The sequence below is a fragment of the Mytilus trossulus genome, chromosome 14 (genome assembly GCF_036588685.1).
Source record: "Mytilus trossulus isolate FHL-02 chromosome 14, PNRI_Mtr1.1.1.hap1, whole genome shotgun sequence".
Lineage (NCBI taxonomy): Eukaryota > Metazoa > Mollusca > Bivalvia > Mytilida > Mytilidae > Mytilus > Mytilus trossulus.
The window spans coordinates 27,906,272-27,924,021 of record NC_086386.1 but is presented as its reverse complement, the minus strand read 5'-3'; the positions used below and the strand labels follow the sequence as shown (position 1 = coordinate 27,924,021).

At 31.4% G+C, this 17,750-nt stretch overlaps 1 protein-coding gene across 6 annotated transcripts in view; it reads left to right on the top strand.

Annotated features, from left to right (window-relative positions):
• LOC134697009 (transient receptor potential-gamma protein-like) overlaps window positions 1-17,750 on the top strand; it is a 157,411-nt gene that overhangs the window by 102,144 nt on the left and 37,517 nt on the right. The window lies entirely within an intron of this gene.

Genomic DNA, 17,750 nt, shown 5'->3' with positions numbered 1-17,750 from the left:
TTTATCACAGTTCACAAGTGGGGCGATTTGGTAATTCAGGTTGGGGCAGTTTTTTTGTCGAGCCTGCGACTTTTGTCGCAGAAAGCTCAACATACATTGTAGGGATAGTGATACGGCGGTGGCGATGTTAGCTCAGTTCTTAATAGGTTTATATTTTAGAAGGTCCGAGACCTGGATGCTTCATACTTTGTATATGGTTGCCTCATGTTATGAAGATTCCGTCGGTCACTTGTCCAATGTCCTTGACCTCATTTTCATGGTTCAGTTACTACTTGAAAAAAAAGTTAAAAATTTTTAAAAATGTTAAATTCTCTCTTATTATAAGTAATAGGATAACTATATTTGGTATGTGCGTACCTTGCAAGGTCCTCTTGCCCGTCAGACAGTTTTCACTTGACCTCGACCTCATTTCATGGATCAGCGAACAAGGTTAAGTTTTGGTGGTCAAGTCCATATCTGAGATACTATAAGCAATAGGTCTAGTATATTCGGTGAATGGAAGCACTGTAAGGTGTACATGTCCAACTGGCAGGTGTCATCTGACCTTGACCTCATTTTCATGGTTTAGTGGTTATAGTTAAGTTTTGTGTTTTGGTCTGTTTTTCTTATACTGTTTGCAATAGGTCTTCTATATTTTGTGTATGGAATGGTTGTAAGGTGTACAGGTCTACCTGGCCGGTGTCATATGACCTTGACCTCATTTTCATGGTTCAGTGGTCAAAGTTAAGTTTTTGAGATTTGGCCTTTTTTTCTAATACTATATGCAATAGGTCAACTATATTTGGTGTATGGAAATATTTCATGATCTATATGTCAGTCGCACAGGTTTTATTTGACCTTGATCTTATTTTTTACGGTTCATTGCTCAGTGTTAAGCTTTTGTGTTTTGGTCTGTTTTTCTTAAACTATAAGCAATAAGTCAATTTTATTTGTTGTATGGAAGAATTGTAAGCTGTACATGTCTACCTGGCATGGTTTATCTGACCTTGACCTCATTTTCATGGTTCAAAGGTCAATGTTTAGTTTTCTTGGTTTATGTTAAGATTATGTGACAGTTGTAATAACGCTTTATTATTAGGACTATCAACATAATATCAATGATTAGTAAAGAAGAATAGACATTTCAGTGTGTGCACCCTTGTTTTTAAAGTGGGGCGAGTTAGTGAAAAGTGGGGCGATTTGTCATGGATTCCCTTCAAATATATTCTAATGTGGATTTTGGCTTCTTCGTGCATTAGCAAGTTCATAGCCATTGTTAAATTAATTGTTTTCTTTAAAATAGTCGACAAAATTGCTCTTACAAAATTTCCATTTGGGAGCCTTGAGCTTGATTGGGGAAATACTATGCAAAAACTGACAGTTGACAGGTATGGTCATCAAAAAAGTTGACATGTTACTATGTACATTTACCATTATGTTACTTGATGTCCTTGCTATACACACAGTACAGAGACTAGTCAATCTTTGTGAACTTTTTTTTATGGGAGTCATAGAATATGTGTATACAATCAATAATTAAAAATAGTCTATTTATATTGAAAAGGAAAAGTTCTTATATGTCTAAAGAAAAGGGACGGAAGACACCAAAGGGACAGTCAAACTCATAAATTTAAAGCAAACTGACAAGGCCATGGCTAAAAATGCATTTCATGGGAGGCACAGAAAATATACTGTAAACAGTAGACTAGATATAGGTGAACTAGGTACAAAAGAACTCTAAATCTTAAATTCTACAAACCACCTCTGTTCTATCCATGGAAGATAATGATATAACTGGACTAGAAATACACACAACCTGTAATTAACTGCCTTTACAGCGCTTTCGCGCTTTGATTTATTATTATTAGTCACATTAAAACTTTAAAGTACAATTTCAGACAAAATTAAAAGATATATCTTCAGATAGGTAAATTATATCAAATAAGTTTTTACTTGTAACAGGAATTTTTAAAAATCTTAGTTAAGGAGGCTCACAGGTTCAAAAATTTCAGCAAAAAATTTAACATTGTTTTTTCATAACAAATTTGGTTTAATACACTATTAGTTATTACTAAATGATGTGATACAAAAAAAAAAATCAATTCAGTTTGGCCCCAAATGACTTTTAAAATGTTTATATCATTGAAAAACTCCAAATTATCTTCCTTTGGGGCAAACAATGCTATTTTTTGGCATTATAATTGAAATATTTTTTTTTACTCATCGGTGACCTATATTTTTTATTATTGTTTTCAAATAAGCTATACATTAATTAAATAATTGTAAAATTTAAGCAATTTCTGTAATTCAGTTCTTTTTTTATTTGGATATTACCTCTTTTTCTCCTATTAGTTCAACAGAAAAAAGGTACCTTTACAAAAATGTAAGCTTCTTTCAAAGGCAGATTGTATATTAAGGATAAATGATTGGTGACCCCTCTTTTATTTGATTTTTCTATTAGGTATAAGATAAAGTTCATTTATGGAAAAATTAGCTAAATCTTATAATAAATGAAAAAAAATATTTAGACCCTCGATCAAGCCCCCTTTAAGTATTCATATAATAAGAAGCATGCAGCCATACCATTAAAGTGCCAGACAGGGCATCTTATTATAAAAGGGAAGTAACTTTCATATGATTATGTGGACCGTTTTCTGCTGCCACTTAAAATTCTTCATTGTACCTATCTGACATACCTCAAAGGAATGGGTTCAGACTTCACATTTTTTTAATGTTGATTTTCTGAACCTCTTTGATAAAAAGCACAGAAAATATAACACTTCCATAGGTGGATCCAGGAGGGGGGGGGGGGCGTTATGAAAAGTTCTGGATCCTCCACTGACTTCCATAAGAAACATAATAAATATTGATACAAATTTTATTACACATCATTTAACAGTTGTATTAAAACCCCTACACTGGCATGATTTTGTATATAAGATTATTTTTTTAACATTGAAAATTTGAAGAAATGGAACCAAGAATATAATTTGTGTTTACTGAGTAATAAAATAGCCATTTAGTAAACCTGTTGAAATATCCTGTAGTAAGAATCAATCTATAAATTGAAGTTAGTCCTAACCTAGTATTCAGGATGATTGACTTGTTTGTTAGTGGTTTTAGAAATATTGTCCTTTTATTACCTGTTTTGTGCACATTACCAGCTTTTAACTTGATTGGTTTAAAGAGTAAATAATGCAGTAATGGTGATTGATATCTTGGTAATGAAGGTTGTCAAATATCATCTCCTCGTTAGGAACTTTTCCACTTACAAATAACTGCTGTATCTTGTTCCGATGAATCTAGGAGCACCAAAGAAAACGGCAATAACTGATTGATGTGGTTAAGTGTCACTAGTTTACATTTCTGGTCAATTTATTCAATGTTTTGTTTAGGGGAGGAAATGCTTACTTCTGCGTCATTGCGTAATATCTTTTCTGTTTTACTAATTGTACAGCATTCTAAAGGGTTCATTGTAAACAATCATGATAAAGTGTACTTGATATTGTAAGCTAGAGTATTATGAAGGGTTCATGGGTACTTTTTAAGTAAACTGTCAATATAAGAGTGAGAGTTAGTTTGATGCCATTAGAAAGATCTGATGTTTTCATTAAATTTTTCTTAGTAACACCAGTGCTCCCCTCCCAAAAAAATCGACGAACTAGATTTTGAAAAAAATTGCCTGGTATTAGCGAGAAGAGATAAAAACATTCAAAATGTGTTATATGTATAGGTTAGCAAGGTAGCAGTGACAATACTAATGACATATAGATTTTTTATTGCAAACTCAGCATAAATTTTATTTATGTCATTAAAAAAAACGGAAAATACGTAAAGTGATATTCTTGCTATTTCATTATACCTACTATTATTGATAATTTCTTCACTATATATTTTCAAAATGAACAATAGTTGTTGAATACATGAAAATTTACAATTTCATATGTCCTGCGCCTCAAATTATTTTCAAATTTCGCGTGTGATATTAAAAAAAGTTTCTATCATTAATGATTTCACTTAAATATTTTGGCTACAAATCAATTTATTTTTGTATTGTATCTCCAATTATTAATAGTTTGATAGAGAGTAATATTAAGAGAACTCGACTGCTTTAAAAATAAATTAACAACACTTGAAAGTTGTTGATAAAAACCATTAATTTTGTTAGTACCATTTAATTTAGGCAAGTAGAAGAAACGATGTGGTATCTAATTGTCCATAGGGTATTTCTAATCAAATCTAGATAATATCACTTCCTGGTCTTCTGAAGTCTGATATTTATAAGAATAAGAACCGAGACAGTCTGCTATATGAAATAACATGATTGCATGGCTCAGGTCATGTGTACCTATATATAGCTATAATCATTTGTATTTTGTGTAAAATTGCATCGTCAACCAGTGTAAGTTGACATAAGTTTTCTTTGGAGCTTGCCAGTGAATGATGTGAGCATTCCAGTCTGCACTGTTAGCCACTAGTTCGATGCCACAGACTTATAACATATACATGTATATTAATCAGGACTAGTGAAAAATTTCAAAATTCTATATCGTCATGCATATAGGGACAAGTTTTATTTTTAGTTTCCAGACTAGTAAATGAAAAAGTTTTTGGCACAGACTGGCTTTACCCGTAATGAAAACTGTATGCTGAATGAAGGTGTCACCTCTAAGATTGGGGTTTTTATGATCTTAATTTTTTTAATTATTTTTTGTTTTCTTATTGACTGTTATTTTTGATCCACATTGGTTAAAAAAGAGATTCTAAGTGAATTTATAACTTCCCAATAGTTATTTAATTGACAGCCCTTATAAACCCTCCTCCTACCATGGCCTTAGTTTTTTCACCTTGTTTGTGATTTCTGTGACTTAAAAAATGGCTAAAAATATTTCACCTTTAATCTCTATGAGCTTGGAACTGTAGTTGTTATCCTGTAATTGTCATTTTGTCTCTTGTGGAGAGTTGTCTTATTGACAGTTATAACACATCTTCATAATTTTATATTGGAATAAAATTGAATTAGCAAGTGAATGAAATGAAAATTCTGATGTTCAGAATAGGAATTTTATGTGATACAAATCTCATCTTAGATGATGAACCTTTCAGTCACATACATGTATTATGTAGCTCTTACTATTATCATTGCAGAACATTATCACATCAATGGCTTTAAATGTTTAGGTTTTAGAGTTCCTATGAATGTAAATCCAGAAAGAGATTCAGACATACAAAATTTCCATTCTCAATTTTTATTATAAAGTGTTTATCTAATTAAGGTGGCTTGGGACTATTCGACTGCGCATAATTCCACGGATGAATTACAAAAGTATTTGTCATAAATTCGGTATAATTTTTTTTAATATTTTGATTGATTAGAAATGTTAAATCATTGTAGTTATGAGACTCATAGAATATTTTCGTTATTATACGTATTTGTTAAAGGGTTAAAATGGCATTTCACCAATTTTTACCATTTTCCCGCCAAAATTTAGGCAAAATATTTTTTTTTCCATATCGGTGACCTATGTTTTTTATTGGCTCATTCTTTGAACCTATATTCCAGCTTACTATTACAGTTTTTGACCAATTGTCATAGAACGGTTTTTTGATATTCCGATAAAAATATGTAAACACCTCTATTTTCCCTATCATGTCATTGAAAAATGGTCCCTTTTACATACCTGTTTAAATGTAAAATTTCGAGCTGAAATGGTCTGTGACGGGCCCTATTTTTTTTCGACCAAATTCTTTAAAGAATAAAATAACAAAAAATATGGCACTTCTGATATAAACTTCGAATAAGCCTGAGCCACCTTAAGAACAATTAAGTTCTATCAAATAACCTTTTATGGTAACAAAATCAAGAAACAATGCTAACAGTTTCAGTGAGAATTTTGAATTTAACCACATTCAATTTATTCACCACATGCAAACTGCAAGAGAAGATCCATTTTAAGTATAAATATCAATGAAGCTATTATGATAAGTGGCAACTGTATACATATAGATTCAAGATTCTGTCAGAAGAGTGATTGATTTTAGTCTTTAATAGAAAATATGTTACCATTCTTCAAGTGTCTTTACATCAGTTCTATGAAATAATAAATTCCTCATTCAAATTTTAATTATAATACATTTTATGTAAATGGCATGCAATATCTGTGATTTATTCAATGTTATAGTACATATTTGTCAAGCTGAAGTCAACAAACTTGCTCTGTTACTGCCATCTTCAATGTCAGAGGGTTTCAAAAGAAATTAGATATGATCACTCTTCTTTTCAAAGGATCATAATCTTTTGTATCAAAACAATTTGCTATTAAAAGTACAGTAGTTTAACTATGAGTTTATTTCAGCCATTATTTCTTGTTGCTTGATTTGACATTTCAGTAAAGATTTGTTAACTGTAGAAATTAATTGATTTTTGTATCAGGTTAGAGTCTGTTAAATGTAGAAAGTAGACTTGAAGGCATTATTTTTTAAGCTTTGATTATCATCTATAAAGCACGTTCTAAGTTTCTTATAAACAAGAGTGTTACCTAAATCTTTTAATTTTGCCTTGCCAATGGTAAAAAAATGTTTATATCCTGTGAATTAAAGTAATTATGAGGTTGATAATTTCTTGCTGATTTTCCAGTGGCCAATATTTGATGCATTAGAAAAGGTAGTTATAAGGGTTAGAACATTACATGATAAGTAGTATAATTCAAAAAATATTTGGGACGAAACACTCTTTTTATCATTTCTATTGGTTATATTAAAATGTGGTTAATAAAGTATATTAAGTTATTTTTTTGGGAACCAATTTTAGTAGATCTATATAGTGGGGAAAATGCTGATGGAAAGTTGTCTCATTGGCGCTAAAATCACATCTTCTTATATCTATTTACGAAGCCTAACAGAAATTTGTATCAGACAGAACACATACATTTGTTGGTTACTAATCACAGAACCTATGAAATAAAGAAAATGTAAGTGCAAGTAACCCTATGCTGTTACCAAGTTATTAAAAATGAGGTTCAAGGTCAAATAGCTTTCATCTGTGCTTCCCTGCACGCTTCTCCAATTAATTTACATCCTCAACCTGACTTTTATCTGAAGAATTCACCTATAGAGAGAGAAAAAAAACCAGTATGTTGAAATAACATTTGTATAAAGAATGAAAGCGTTTTTCTGTTGATTGCTTTAACGATTCTTCCTGAAGTATATGTCTTAATCTTATAAAGGTCAAGCTGGGATAATATAAATAACTAGGGTCATAGGGAGATAATATAAATAACTAGGGTCATCGGGAGATAATATAAATAACTCCGGTCTTAGTGCGATAATAATAATATACAATCAGTAAGACACAGGTTTTATTTGTACAGAATAATTATAATGACAACAAACATTTAGTTCCTTGTAATTGGTATATCCTCAACTCGTGCAGGTATTGTAAACATTGTTCTAAATCAAGTGGCTTTTATTGCCAAAACATGCTCACTGAATTTGGTACCTTAAAATGAGAATTTCATTCTGTAAAACACATTATTTTGGAGTATATTTGATCACCAGTTTAAAGTCATAAGAAACGAGTGACCGGTGAAAAATTATGTTCTTCCAATTCTTGAACTAATGCATACACACATCATAAACTTAGTCTTCTGTGCACGAATTTATAATTTTTTTCGTGTAAATTTCGTATAATCATCAATTTTTTTTTCAATCGGTCAGTGTTGTTGTGAAAATATGGCAGGTAATTAAAGTTTGTGTTTTGAAGCCGAAGTTTAATGATGGTCACCTGTTTGTCAACAATCAACAAAAAATAAACAAAAAAGCATTGAATTTAGAGAGCACCGTGTTTAACATGTGAATTCAGATAATAGTTTATTTTAAGGACATCCATGCGTATTGTGATCAACGGATTTTTACGAGATGGGTCACACTGAGGTCACTTTGCATACGGAAAATATGTCGGGGGAATTGGTTGCTGGAAGCAAGCAATTAAAATAAAGTAAACTTCCTCTAAATATGAATAAATTAAAGAATTTTCTTCAGAAAAAAGTATATGTACATAAGTTTTATAATGAAAACTATCCATTGAGTTATAAAAAACATATGCATTATTTTTTTTGATTTGAGGTTTCTTATGACTTTAAAAGCAATAACAAAGATGGATGCATTTGACATAAAATCACATTTGAAAGGGAACGTGTCAGCTTTAATGTTACAAAGATCCCTTTAAAACCTTGAAGCATCACAGTTTTTTGTATCAAACTAATATTGTAAAGTCAGACTAAAATGCAAAAAAAAATCTCATGAAAATTTTCCCTTTTCCATTTGGTCAATTGAAAAACATAGCCACTAATATATGTATCAGGGGTTACAAAATGCAATTAGAAATTTAACAGGGGAAAATATAAAAATTCATGCAAACTGAACTCAAGGCTTCATTTTATTTAAAGAGTGTCTATTCTTAAGCATTGTGTGATCAGGTGAGTCAAAGGCTTTTTTGTTGAAGACGATAATTTGACCTAAAATGGTTTACTTTTACAAATTGAGACGAAGATGGAGAGTTGTCTCATTGGCAAACATACCACATCATCTTATATCTAAGCTCTTTGTAGCCTTTGATTTGACTTTATAGAACTCATGGTTCCAGTCCAGACAAGCGGATGTTATATGTATTTCACAAATAAAGGCTGATATTGTCTAAGGATTGTTTTTAAATGACAAGTTCAGTGCTCTGAGTGACTTTGAAGTTTAAAATGATCCAAATAGCAGAGAGAACCTGTTCTGTAATATCTAACCATACTGAATACTTGTTTATTGATTTTATTTGAAGCAGTGATGTGTTAATGCTAATATTTTGTTATTGGTTTTAATAATCTTGTAAATCAGCATCACAGCTAGGTCTTCTCCAGAATGATATCACATTAAAATGTATAATTAGATAACACTGGTTTAGAATAAAAGGTATTCTGTTTGTGATTTTGTCTGAAACAGAGGTTTTATCATATATGAAGTGTTTTTCTAGAAATTCTTTAAATTATCTTGATGTAAATAAAATTTTCATAATTCAGACAGTATAAAGTAGCAAGAACTTGTTATGGTCAGTGGCAGATGTATTAGGGGCCAGTCACAAGGATCTTAGGGTTTAAGCCTCCCCCTTTTTAGCTCACCTGGCCCAAAGGACTAAGTGAGCTTTTCTCATCACTTGGCGTCCGTCGTCCGTCGTTGTAGTCCGTCGTTGTAGTCCGTCGTTAGCTTTTACAAAAATCTTCTCCTCTGAAACTACTGGGCCAAATTAAACCAAACTTGGCCATAATCATCATTGTGGTATCTAGTTTAAAACATGTGTCTGGTGACCATCCAACATGGCTGCCATGGCTAAAAATAGAACATAGGGGTAAAATGCAGTTTTTGGCTTAAAACTCAAAAACCAAAGCATTTACAGCAAATCTGACATGGGGTAAAATTGTTTATCAGGTCAAGATCTATCTACCCTGAAATTTTCCAATGAATCGGACAACCCATTGTTGGGTTGCTGCCCCTGATTTGGAAATTTTAAGGAAATTTTGCTGTTTTGGGTTATTATCTTGAATATTATAATAGATAGAGATAAACTGTAAACTGCATTAATGTTCAGCAAAGTAAGATTTAAAAATAAGTCAACATGACCAAAATGGTCAGTTGACCCCTTTAGGAGTAATTGCCCTTTATAGTCAATTTTTAAGCATTTTTCGTAAATCTTTGTTATCTTTTACAAAAATCTTCTCCTCTGAAACTACTGGGCCAAATTAATCCAAACTTGGCCATAATCATCTTTTGGGTATCTAGTTTGAAAAATGTGTTCGATGACCCGGTCAACCAACCAAGATGGCGGCCACGGCTAAAAATAGAGCAAAGGTGTAAAATGCAGTTTTTGGCTTATAACTTAAAAATCAAAGCATTTAGAGCAAATCTGGCACAGGAAAATTGTTTATCAGATGAATATCTATCTGCCGTTCAGATGGATTGGATAATCTGTTGTTAGGTTGCTGCCCCTGAATTGGTAATTTTAAGGATTTTGCCATTTTTGGTTATTAGTTTGAATACTATTATAGATAGAGATAAACTGTAAACAGCAATAATGTAGAGCAAAGTGATACCTTAAAATTAGTCAAAATGACCAAAATGGTCAATTGATCCCCTAAGGAGTTATTGTCCTTTATAGTTAACTTTTAACAATTTTCATAGAATTTGTAAATTTTTACTAACATTTTCCACTAAAACTACTGGACCAAGTTCATTATAGATAGAGATAATTGTTAGCAGCAAGAATGTACAGTAAAGTAATATGTACAAACACATTACCATCACCAAAACACAAAGTTGTCATGAATCCATCTGTGTCCTTTGTTTAATATTCACATGGACCAAGGTGAGCGACACAGGCTCTTTAGAGCCTCTAGTTTTTTATACAATCAATGCTTTAGAATTGGGACATTTGGTTTGAACCCTCTTTATCCTGGGTTGGACTCGATCCCTTTTAGAAATGGCTTGATCCACCGGTAACAGTATATTTGCTGAAAATTATACAACTTATTAATAGTGAAGAAAGTGTAATTTTTGTATGAATATAGAAATGTAGTTTAACTACCAATAATTGTTTTCTGTTGCTTAAAGCATAATGTTTGATAATTAGTGTGCTTTTGTCTTGCCTGCAATAAATTTCTAACTGTTTCTGTATATATGCATTTAGCATGTGTTTTTGTCATTTTTACAAGTGTAGTCAGTAATAACCATATTACAAAGCAGAAGAAAGTAATTTTCTTGCTTTTGGTCAGTTCTAAATCTATTTTCATCCAGCTGATTTTCTTGTCCATTTCAGTTTTAGAATTTCTGTCTCCTTGAAAGTATTAACTCCTTGTGTATTCCTATTGACACTTCCTTTCAATGAAAGACATGACCTTTCTGTACATCACTCAAAAGATGCTTTAAATTATTTCCTGAAAATCACTCTCTTTTACTTCAGTCATCTGTATTTGACCCCCCAAAAAGGATTGCAAATTCATTTTGATTTGGTGTAACATTAATTAAAAAGTTATTGAATTTGCAAATACTGAACTGGAACCTTTTTTTCTCAGATACTAAGAATGATTGTCGTAATTAACTTGGATTTTAGAATGGAAGAATGAACAAATTGTATTTTTGTAAAAACAATTTCTCTTATGGTTATGGCCTTATCTTTACCAATTTCTCACATGAAGAGTTGTTTCCTATATAACACTATTATAATGAATACAACCTCCCTTAATTGTGATGATTTCCATATGATGTTCCAGCATCCAAATTTGACTTATAAGACATTTTTTGAAGTTTTTGGTATTTAAGTTTATTCCGAAATTCTATGTAATTTGTTTTAAAAGTTAATGAATAATTTATTTGAAATTTTATGAATCACATGATACCCATTCTGTTACCAGTTATCATTACAGCAGCTGCAATAGGTACTATAAGGTCTGAGCAAAATCTTATGTATATATTAATATTGCAACAGGCATTTAGTTCGATCCAAAATCCATGCATTGTATTAATTATTGTCTGCAATGGCTATATAGTGAGTATATAGGTTCTATGCATAATCCATTGTGTTTGTATTTGCAATATATATGGCAAAATTAAGGTTCTATGCAAAATCCATTGTGTTTTTATTTGCAATATATATGGCAAAATTAAGTTTCTATGCAAAATCCATTGTGTTTTTATTTGCAATATATATGGCAAAATTAAGGTTCTATGCAAAATCCAGTTTTATTACAATGGCACTTGGTTGCTATAAATTCAATGGAAAACTTATAATCTACATTATAATGCAAGTTAAACAATGACAAAATTGCCAGAAAATTGAGTGGAATATATAAAAATGATGTTTAAACTATTATTTTTCAATTTGTCTTCATGAGCAGACTCGCACAGCATTTTAGGTGTCATAAAGTATTAAAAGTCTGACTGATTTCCTACTAGGAAATTAGTAGTCATGTAATGCTCTTTAGACAAGACTTTGTTACTGAACAGTTTCTAACATAACGTTTCAGATTATAATTCTCTTCAATATGTTAAAGAAATATTGCTATAGCTATCAATGAATGATTTGTGGTTCTCCTTATATTTGGCATTCTTGCATAATTATAGGCACTTTTTTCATGGATCTTAGCTTGTGAATCAGCTTGTGGTTTAGTATTTTATTGACAGTCTTTCTGAATGACTGATCACTGATTTGAGTAGGAAAAACATTTTTATGAATGCAATTTAAAAAACGATTTCATTCTTTTGATTTAGATATATATATAAGCATTAATCATTTGTTCATTTGAAGAGTTTAAGTACAGCAACACAGAAAGATACATGAAGTAAATGTCTGTGAAGGAAAAATGGAAAGGAAGATTTAAACCTTAGATTTATGATCAGTAACAATTTATAGTATGCTTATAATTTGTAAAATGAATTTCAACTATACTGTCAGGAATTTTTGGCATAATCTTTTCTCATAATACTGAACCCTTTTACCTTTAATCCTCTCTGTGAAATTCCTTCACAACTTGTCTATTTACTTGAGGTAATTTAAAGCTTGGACTTGACATTGGCAATTCATAAGGGCATTATTAAAACCTTTATTTTTGTGAATGTCCTCACTATTTCAGCTGTCCTTTCATATGTCAACAAATTCTTTCAATTGTGTTCCCAGAGAACAAGGTATAATACTTGTCTGTTGGTATAAAATGATTTTTCTAAATGATGCTGAATTGCAAAAAACAAGAACCAGTTCATCAGCCTATACCACATTTTACAATATTTCAAAATAAATTGGAATATTAATCATGTTAATAATCAAGAGGAATTGTAGAATTGATTGATAGAGTGCAAATATCTTGGAATCATTAAGATAAAACACTGCAGGCATACATCAGTTATACAAATTGAGCTTTGGCCTCATATTTACTTTTTACCTCAGATTTTAATAGTGATATATGAAGCCTAGTATAATTGATTGATAACGCCAGATATTATTGTTTCTATCATTTTTTCCAACAATTATTAACAGCTGTTTTTAATGCAAAATCTTAATGTATTAGCAACTATTATTATTTTGCTGAATTCTAGGCATATGATCATAAAGTTGGGTCCCTTGTGTTATTTATTGAATTTTAGATAATATGCAAATGATGGGCAATTTTTTAAATCTCTGCAAAAGTCTTTTATTTCGTTCTCTTTTAACCAGTTACTTTCATTGGATGTATTTTCAAGGTACTTTGAAATACACAGTGACAGAATTTTTACCTTTAAGACATATAATGCAATATCAAGTCCAATCTTTAAAGGAAAGGGGGAAAAGGAGGGGGAGGGGGTAGGAGGGGTTCTAATTCCAAAATGCTGGACTTGAAAACATTAAATCCCTACATTGTAGGTCCCGACCTTAAAAAAAAATTTAAATTCCAACATCCCGAAATTCAAAAAAAAGAATTCCTGGATTTCGAAATGACCAACCCCATAATCCCAAGCTTTCAAAAAACCTATCCCTAAGTCCTGATAAAGGTCCCACCCCCCTCTTAAAGGTAGTTAAAAGGTTTCATGTACTGTGGATTCATTTATTTTTCGTGGGTACCAATTTTCATGGTTTGAGCAAAACTTACATATTCGTGGATATGAAATTTCGTGGTTTTGGCAAAGTCTACACTTATTCCTTTACCAAATTTGTATTTCGTTGAACATTCCTGTACCCACTAAATCCACAAAAATTGGTATCCAACGAATATTAATGAATCCACAGTATTATATGAACTTGTTGTATTTTTGTCTTGGCAATATTTGTGTGTTTAGGTACTTGCTGCTTTTAATATTGTAAACCAATTGCCGCAAATAATTTAGTTTCTGTCTATTTCTCTTTTACTTAGCTGATAAATATTTTACAATTAACATCTTGGCCATATAGATTGCCTGCCAGAATACTAAAGCACTTTATGTCAATACTGCTGCTTGTGGACTCACTCATAATAGTTATATCAGCTCAGTAGTCAGTGCTTGTGAATTAACATATGATTTATTACATACTTTTCTTTCATTCTCATTTGATATTTCACTTTATTTGGCAAAATCTTTAGGAGTTTCCTGTTCATTATACTTTTCAACTTCATACCTAATTTGATTCAAGCGCCACTGAAAAGTCGTTCATAGATCAAACTCAACTAGCTTACAAAATTAGGAACTTAAAGGTTATTTTTTATTCCAACTGCCTCAGGCAAAATTAATCTGTGATGTACTTTGTATGGGATTTGCTCATTGTTGAAGGCTGTATGGTGACATAATAGCTGTTAATTTCTGTGTCATTTGGTCTCTTGTGGAGAGTTGTCTCATTGGCAATTTTACCAAGGGGGGTGTGCCTTGGGTCACTGAACTAGCATACATATTTTGTAAGGGGCCAGCTGAAGGATGCCTCTGGGTGCAGGAGTTTCTTAGGCTTCATTAAAGACTCATTGGTGACCTGCGGCTGTTGTCTGCTCTATGGTCATGTTGTTGGCACTTGACACATTCCCATTTCCTTTCTCAATTTTATTTTTGGCTTTCATCTTAAAGAGCCTTTGTGATGGAGATTAGAATTCACAATTCAAGTTTTTGAGATGCACAATTATTTTTGAACATTTTTTTGTGAGAAGGCAACAGTTTAGAGTATTGCCTCACAACATTCATATAATACGTTATACAACTGTTACCTGTCTGTATGATTTATTATCTCAATTGCATCATTATTTTTATTTCAAATTCCTGATTTTCTGATATCGGATCTATCACTGTATCAGTCAATTATGATCAAGACTAAAGTTAAGTAAGATATTTTATCTGGAATTACATCTAAACCACCTTCCCACTACAAATCTTTACTATATGGAGTGAGAGTTTAAATATCATAAATTATATGTTGTTGGCTTTCTCGTCTCTTTTTTGCATATGGTCATGTTGGGCTGTTTAGTATACTTACTGCTGTGGATTCATTTATTTGGCACCGATTTTCATGGAGTAAGGAAAACTTTCATGTTTGTTGATATCTTATTTCGTGGTTTCTAGGAAGTATGCCTAAGAGCTATATACTAGATACTGGCCATTTGTTGAACATTTGATTTCGTGGTTCACATATATTTATGCACAAAATGCATGAAAAGCCAGGTATTCAACGAATAATAATGAATTCACAGTGAATGGGTTTTGTTAATTGTAGAAGGCTGTACATTGTTCTAAAGTTGTCTACATCACTGTCATTTCTTTGGTGATCATAAAGTGGTCTAATTTGCAATCATACCACATATCCAAATTTTATTTAAGTTATTTTTGGTCATTGTTTTATATTTTCATATAGAACATCACTTCTCAAGGAATTTGGAACGCCACCAAGATAAATGTGAAGTTTATGTATTGGATCAGAGATCTGTAATCCCCATATAATAAACATGTACTGTTACTTACAATCTCAATCTGAATAAACAATTAAATATTGTTCAGATCTGGGTGTGGTTTTACACTCATATCACTATTTTGACCTATAATGAGTTACCCAGAATGCATCAAAGATGGATTACTGCCACAAAACTTTTTATACACTCAATTGAAACACCTTTAATTGTTATATCAGAATACAACAGTTGAATTGTATTTCTCCAACATATCTCAGCATCACTGAATCTAGACAAAATCATACAAACCGTTATGTTAAACTGGGTTTTAGGTGCAAAAAACTGATGTGAAGCTTATGCTACACATTAATGTCTTCCTAAAATCTCTCTAAAATGTGTTTTAAGTTAGAAGTTAACATATGGTAAGGGTTGGATCTGTTTTTCTTCATATTGTTTGGAAGATTTTCATGTTTGCATATAGCTGTCACGATTTTTTCTGGTTTAAAAATAATTTATCAGCAAGTATTATCAGGTAATTTTGCACCTTAACATCATCAGTCTTTGCTTTTGTAAGATAGTTTTTCAGGACATCTGCTTTTCTTAAATAACAATGAGTAGGTGCTACTGCTTTTTATAATAGAGGGTTCCATACTTTTGCTTGCATTTTTAAGGCTTGGTATAACAAAGACTGTCTTCTTTCAAAGAGATGGATCTCAAAAGCTATATGATTTATAAGGTGTTTTTATGACACCTTAGTCATACCATAGATTATAAAGTAATACAACATGGTTTGGGTTTGAATCTTTGCCTTCAATTTTAAAAATGACAAGAGATCTATCTTCATTGACCGATAGAATAATTCAAAGTCTGCAGTTATTCTCCAACATCTGAATGCCATAAAGGTGTTAGGCCTACCAGTGTAAAAAAATGCTGCATTGATTAAGGAATAAATCATTCAAAGGTTAACACTATTGATCAGTCCTCTGCAGATTGTAACAGAGACTTTTTATGCCCCATCTTTTCAAAAGGTGGAAGAGAAGAATAGCCAGTTTCCCAAACAATTTAGGTAGATGTTACATCTAGCTGTGTTCTGTCTGATTTTAAAATATCTTTTGACAGCGATCAGATTATTCAAGAGATTTTTTAACTAACTTGATTTAAATAGAATGACCAATTGCAAAAAATCAATTAAGAAGGAGATGTCTTGTCTATGTTCTGAGACCCAATCAAACAACCTTCTTGGTTGGTAAAAAAAAGTCAAACTTTAAAAATTGTGAATTTATGTGTTTGTTTATTTTACAATTTGAAGATGATAAATATTTTGGTAAAATAAAAGCACCTAAATATTCTTTAAAATCTATCTGAAATCCTTGTACAGTACCTGAGGCTGTCTATACCTGTATTTACTTCTTGCATTAAACATAAATACAGTCAAACTATTTTGATATTGGAAAATTGAAGGGTCATCAAAGTAAAATTGTAAAAATAGCATTCTCTATGACGTCAAAGTTTTCCGAAGAAGATTAATTGTTTCCATTTTATAAAAAGAGATTTGTAAATTTTCTATTTAACCTTACCATATTCATTCTTTGACATTTTGAAAAAGCTGATTGTTAAAATGTTTGCTGTGTTATAATTGATTATTACCAATGAAGACTAGTTAAAGAACTCCATCTGACATTTTCCTGAAGCTTCCTCATTAATAGAGACAGAATATAACGTAATAGATCTATGGCCCCTGATAATGTAGAAGCTATTAGAAATGTTTTTTTGTGACATTTGAAGTCTACCAGGCAACCGTTACTTCATGAAAGAAATCCGTAGGTATGACGACACTAGTATTTACGTTAAATATTCCGTCTCTGTAATTGAGGGGATGTGAGCTTTGATTTCAGAACAATGGAGCCAGTACTATACATAATTGTATCTGTTTCTGCTTAGAATTGTATGGTACATAATGAGTTAAGAATATTTATATTTTTTTATGTAGAGTGGGGCGCTCATTTTCGCCACATCTTTCCATGTTTTCTACAGTTTATGGGCAGGTCTAAATGTTTTGAAGTATACTGATATTTCTATATGAAGATAACTTCAAATGCAAAATATTCTTAAGCTTGAAAACGGGTTTGTTTGAAAAAAATCATCTGAAAAGTTAGATTAAAGGGGGTATGAAATTTCCGGATGTTTTGTCAATGGGGGACACATATTCGCCGTTTTTACACATCTATTTAAAACCAAATAACCGCAGCTTTCAACAATTTTTATCAAATCAATTGCATTACAGATGAATAGCAGACATTTCAAAGGTGTAAAGAATTCAAAATTAGGGCATTCAGTCAAATATTTACTTAGAAATACATC